Here is a 6,273-nt window from a genome sequence, read left to right on the forward strand (position 1 = left end):
ACTTCTCTCGAGACCCTTTTATCCACAATTATGTGATAGACGATGCAAAAGATAAAGGGAAGGGGACGAACGGATGACGTAAGTGTGTTTCACTCCCTAGCGAGCCGTTGAAGAGCCGGTGGAGTGGCGCCTGAGAGGCGCTACTTTGCGGCGCGGAAGAGCATCGTAGTAACGACGCGCAGCACGATGATCGTTGAGGCCTCCTCTGATTGGCTAGTTCGTACCTGCAATGCGTCACTGGGGCTCGCAGCCGCTGCCGGGACGCGGTGCAGCTTCTGCCGTTGCGGCTCGGGCCGCGCTGTCCTGGCAACTGCGGTTGGCTGGAAAGCTTTCCTCCTCCACCCATCCTTCCTCGCTACATTTGCACGAAAGCTTTCCCGCCCCGCTGTAGGGGGTCTACGAAAATAGCGATTAAGAATGAAGCTGAAAGACCCAGTGAAACCCGTACCCCGGGCTCTTCATCTCAGCCTCGTTTATTCGCCTTATGGAGGCCACACGTTTACCATCTAACTCCCCCACAAAGCGAAAAGTGAAAATCACTCAGTCGTGTCCGACTCTTTGTGACCCCATGGAATTCTCCATGCCAGAATACTGGAGTTGGGTATCCTTTTCCTTCTCCAGGGGATCTTCCCGGCCCAGGGATCGAACCCACGTCTCCGGCATTGCAGGCAGATTCTTTACCAGCTGAGACCACAAAGCCCATGAAAATCTTGGTAAGGGCGAATGCAGCTGCTCACCTGACTAATCCTAAAGGAACTTCCGTTTATACTTCCCCTTTGCTAGCTGACAGTAAAGCGGCTGCCTACAATGCGGGAGACCCGGGTTCAATCCCTAGGTCGGGAAGATCTCCTGGAGAAGGAAATGGCAACCCCCTCCAGTCATGGACGGAGGAGCCTGGTGGGCTACAGTCCACGGGGTCACAGTCAGACACGACTGAGCAACTTCGCTTTGCCTTCATCATGGGGGTAATTTACCGGTGGGGGGTGGGGCGGGCGGTTTAAAAACGCAGTATACAAAATTCCAATAGCCCCTTGATACTGTGGAATAATAGGGTTCTGGCTTGGAGTGAGACCTGGGTATGAGTACTGGTTGGATCACTTTTGTTAGATGTATGACCTTGGATGAGTCGTTTAATCTTTAGCCTCATTTGTAAAATGAAGGTTACAATAACTATCTTGAAACGTTATAAGAATTAGAATCATATAAAGATTATCATCTCGGAGAAGGCAGTGGCACCCCACTCGAGCACTTGCCTGGAAAATCCCATGGACGAGGAGCCTGGTGGGCCACAGTCCATGGGGTCGCTAAGAGTCGGACACGACTGAGCGACTTCACTTTCACTTTTCACTTTCATGCATTGGAGAAGGAAATGGCAACCCACTCCAGTGTTCTTGCCTGGAGAATCCCAGGGATGGGGGAGCCTGGTGGGCTGCCCTCTATGGGGTCGCACAGAGTCGGACACGACTGAAGCGATTTAGCAGCAGTAGCAGCAGCAACAAAGATTACCATCTAGGTAAAGTGTTGAAGTACCCGGTACAGGGTAGGCACACAGTGGTTACCATAATAAAACCATAGTATTGTATATATGTGATCATACTGAGTTTCCTAATGAATTTGCCCTTTTGAGTCTTTAATCTCTCAGGTTTAAATGAACATTTTTGAAGCCACATAGAAATTAGCTCTGAAATTGGCAACCTTGTGCACTGTTGGTGGGAATGTAAAACAGTACAGCCGCTTTGGAAAATAACATGGCAGTTCCTTAAAAAATTAAAAATAGAATTACCATATGATCCAGCAATTGTGCTTCTTGGTATATACTCAAAAGAACTGAAAGCGGGATCTTAGAGATATTGTTACACCCATGTTCATGGCACCATTCAAGACAGCTAAAATGTAAAAGGGATCCAAGTGTTCATCAGCGGATGAAATGGATAAGCAAAATGTGGTATACATCTGTTGTACATAAATGGCATACTATTTGGCCTTAAAAATGCTGCAATATGCACAACATGGATAAACTTCAAGGACATTATGCTAGGTGAGATAAGTCACAAAAAGTCACATACTGTATGATTCCATTTATTTGAGGTATTTGGAATACTCAAAAATCCCAGAAACAGAAAGTAGAATGATGGTTGTCAGGGAAAGAGGGAATGAGGAGTTATTGTTTAATGGGTATAGATAAGAGTTTCGATTCTACAAGATGAAAATAGTTGTGGGGATGGACGGTGATGGTAGCACAACATTACATATTTAGTACCGCTGAACTCTACACTTTAAAATGGTTATGATGGTAAATTTTACGTGCGTTTTGTCACACATGAAAATTTTTTTTTTAATTTTTGAGCTTTTAATTTGGAAAACTTTAGATATAAACTATATACAAGTGGACTGTAGCCTACCAGGCTCCTCTGTCAGTGGAATTCTCCAGGCAAGAATACTGGAGTGGGCAGCCATTCCCTTCTCCAGGGATATACAAATGAGAAAAGTATAACAAAAAAAGTACCAATCACTCAGGTTTACAGCATTCTGTCATTCTTGTTTCATATATTCCCCATACCCCATTTAAAAACAATTACCTTCTTGGTCCCACCCAAAATAAGCAAGGGTGTGCATAACCTGCAATATTTAACAAGTGAATAGCAATAATTTACATACCGTATAAACTCATTTGAAAATAATGTAATTGTTACCTTAGAGGGGGCTTAGAGGATTTGGCCCACCACAGAGGTTCCAAAGAGGGTTCCCAGAGAACATGACTCCTCCGTTGAGTCTGACATGATAATGGGCCAGGAAAAAGCAAAAAGGCAGGGAGGAATAGAGCAGCAAGTTTAGATGAAAGAAAGAACAAAGGCAGGCAATTACATGGCACAGTGGAGGAGTGTCAGTGGTTAGGCATTACCAGGATGAGCCCACTTCAGGAGATAGTGCTGGGAAGTTAGGAAGAAACTAGGGATTCATGCTCAAACTGCAGTCCCTCAAGAATGTTGGTAGAATCACTGCCCAGAAAAAATCCTCTTAGGCCACAGTAAGACTTCATAATTTTCTGATTAAAAAGCACAACCTTGTAAAACCTAATGAATAGCATTTTCAGCAAACCAAAGTAAGATCTGCTTATTGAGAAGAAGGATCCCTCCAGAATACCTCCAGAATGCCCAGCAAGACCAAAATACTTTCTTAACAGCTTATCTGAACCAACTTGGAAAGCCTCAGTGGAATTTAACCTGCTTTAAACAACTTAGACTGGAGAAATCCCATGAATGGAGGAGCCTGATAGGCTGCAGTCCATGGGGTCACTAAGAGTTGGACACGACTGAGCAATTTCACTTTCACTTTTCACTTTCACGCATTGGAGCAGGAAATGGCAACCCACTCCAGTGTTCTTGCCTGGAGAATCTCAGAGACGGGGGAGCCTGGTGGGCTGCCGTCTATGGGGTCGCAGAGTCGGACACGACTGAAGCAACTTAGCAGCAAACAACTGAGGCTTCCCTGGTGGCTCAGATGGTAAAGAACCTGCCCGCAATGCAGGAGACCCAGGTTTGATCTCTGGGTCAGGAAGATCCCCTGGAGAAGGGAATGGCTACACACTCGAGTATTCTTGTCTAGAGAATTCCATGGACAGAGGACCCTGACAGGCTACAGTCCATGGGGTCACAATAGTCAGACACTGAGAGACGAGCATTTTCAAACTTAGACGTCTTTCTCAAGCCATCCAAAGTATTTCTTTCACTAGACCAGAGGTGGATTCTCTTTCTTTCAGTCTGGTAAATCAGACACAAAGAATCCAAAGTATTTCTTTCACTAGACCAGAGGTGGATTCTCTTTCTTTCAGTCTGGTAAATCAGACACAAAGAAAGAGCTCTTTCAATTAGTATTGGCAACCCTGTGACCTTCCTGTCAGATGAATGACTACTCAATAAAAACTCTGGACCCCCCAGTGTGCTTCTATTGTCCTTACTAATATGGTGATGCATTGATGCCACAGGGGAGGGCTTAATTAACTTACCCCACCAATGAAACCAGGGTTTCCCTGTTGGCTCAGACAGTAAAGAATCTGCCTGCAGTGTAGGAGACCCAGGTTCCTTCCCTGGGTTGGGAAGATCCCCTGGAGAAGGAAATGGCAACCCACTCCAGTATTCTTGCCTGGAGAATTCCATAGACAGAGGAGCCTGGCATGCTATAGTCCATGGGGTTACAAAAAGTCGGACACAGCTGAACTACTTTCACTCACAAATGAAACACACTGTATCACTGAGAATGTTACATAAAAGTGGGTAACTGCATCAGAATTGAGCTGAAATCAGAGCCCTAAGGTCACTCTCCCATTACCCTTCATTCTGATATCACCCAAGTCTAAGTTTTCCTCAGACATTTGTCTCTGATTCTCCCTCAGATGGAAGAGCCATCAACAGTTTTTTCCTTCAGGCTAATCATTAAGAACATTCTCTCTTTATACAATACCCCACTAGTATGTAGTGCTTTCACACATGACATTTTTAATGATCAGAAATTAAATGACAAAATGAATAATCAGTTCTTCTAGAAAACGAGTTTTTAAAGGGATTGATGTATAATGTATAACTAGCTTGAGTATAATATACAGGTGCATGCTTACAGACAGATGTATTGAATCAAAGAGCTTTTAAACAAATATTTGATAATGAAATATGTCTGTTTAAAGACAATACAGAAAAGATCTTCCTGGTTTCTTACGTTGAATTTTATTAAGGCCTCTCTTGCAAAATCTTCCTTGCTGACCTCTCTAATAAGAGAAAGAAAATAAGAAAAAAAAAAGTCAAGACATACATTTAAACACATTGTGGTTTTTGTGTATTTGAGACTGTTCCAAATCAATTTATTTATAGAGCATTTGTTTTCCACAAGATGACATACAGTGCAGCTTGACTTTGGCAACTGCCAGCTGAGAAGCAAAGTTGGTGACTAACCATTGCATCAAGGCCTGGGAGGTTGGTTGTCTACTTTCCTCTCCTGACTGGTGAGATCTTACGGCTTTCTACCTTTGTCTATCCTGGGAAAATAATAATTCACTTCCTCTCCAGGCCTCAGTTCCTCAATTTGCAGAATAGAGATAACACAAGCCTCATCCTTTGACACTTCTTTTCTGTAGCTTCTCTCTTCCAGCTAGCTCTGCTATGAACAAAGGCAGAGGACAATCTCAGTGGCATTTTTTTTTGACTATGCAGGGTCTTCGTTGCTTTGTGCAGGCTTTCTCTAGTTGCAGAGAAGGGGCTACTCTTCATTGTGGTGTTCAGGCTTAGTTGCTCTGCAGCATGTGAAATCTTCCTGGATCAGGGATCAAACCCACGCCCCCTGCATTGGCAGGTGGATTCTTATCCACTGTACCACCAAGGAAGTCCCCCAGTGGCATTCTGGATTGCAGGTCCTGTGTGATTCTCAACAGGTGAAAGAATTAAGCCCTAAATGCCCTAAGGCACTGACAATGTGCATCAACTTCTCTCCTATGCATCTAGAATAGAACTTGTTTTTACACCAACCTGGAGAGAGATGACAAAATAGTACTTAGATGATTTTCTTCTGTGGTTCAGATAAGGAGCCCTGGTTGAGAAAAGGAAGCTATCCCCTTCCAGGACTACAGGGCAAAACAGAGCTGGGACCAGAATACAACCAGGTCATGAGAATGTCTCGTCCACAGCATCATCAGTTTGATGAGTGAAGAGTATAGGGAAAACAGTGAATCCTCCAGACTTACTGAATAGGCTTATGCTCATATACACATGGGAAAAGCTGAGGGTCATTAACTTTGATATTGACATTCTGCCACTCATTCATTTATTCATTCAAAAAAAAGATATCAATCTAGGGTGACTAACCATATAGGTTTGCCTAGAATTGAGTGGTTTCCTGGGACACAGGACTTATATTGCTGAAACCAGGCAGTTACAGTTAAATTAGGGTGGTTGGTCACCATAGAAACCATGATCACTCATTTAATAAATACCAGCAGTCTATTATGTGCTATAAATGTGCAGTGAGAAGAATGAGTTATGATAAGAATGACCCCAGGGGCACATAGGAAGACAGCCCAATGGGCAAGAGGAAGACTTCCTAGAGAATGTAATCCACAGGAATTTGGGTTCAGGTGGAGAAAGAGGGAAAGGAGTTTGAAGCAGAGAGAAGAAGCAGTAAAGAACAGAGACATCGTCATCACCATCATCACTTCTACCATCCTCATGACACTTGCAGCCACTGGTGATTGGTTGCTCACCTCCGGCCACGCCCTGTGCTGATCAT

This window comes from Oryx dammah, unplaced genomic scaffold (assembly GCF_014754425.2).
Source record: "Oryx dammah isolate SB20612 unplaced genomic scaffold, SCBI_Odam_1.1 HiC_scaffold_25, whole genome shotgun sequence".
NCBI lineage: Eukaryota > Metazoa > Chordata > Mammalia > Artiodactyla > Bovidae > Oryx > Oryx dammah.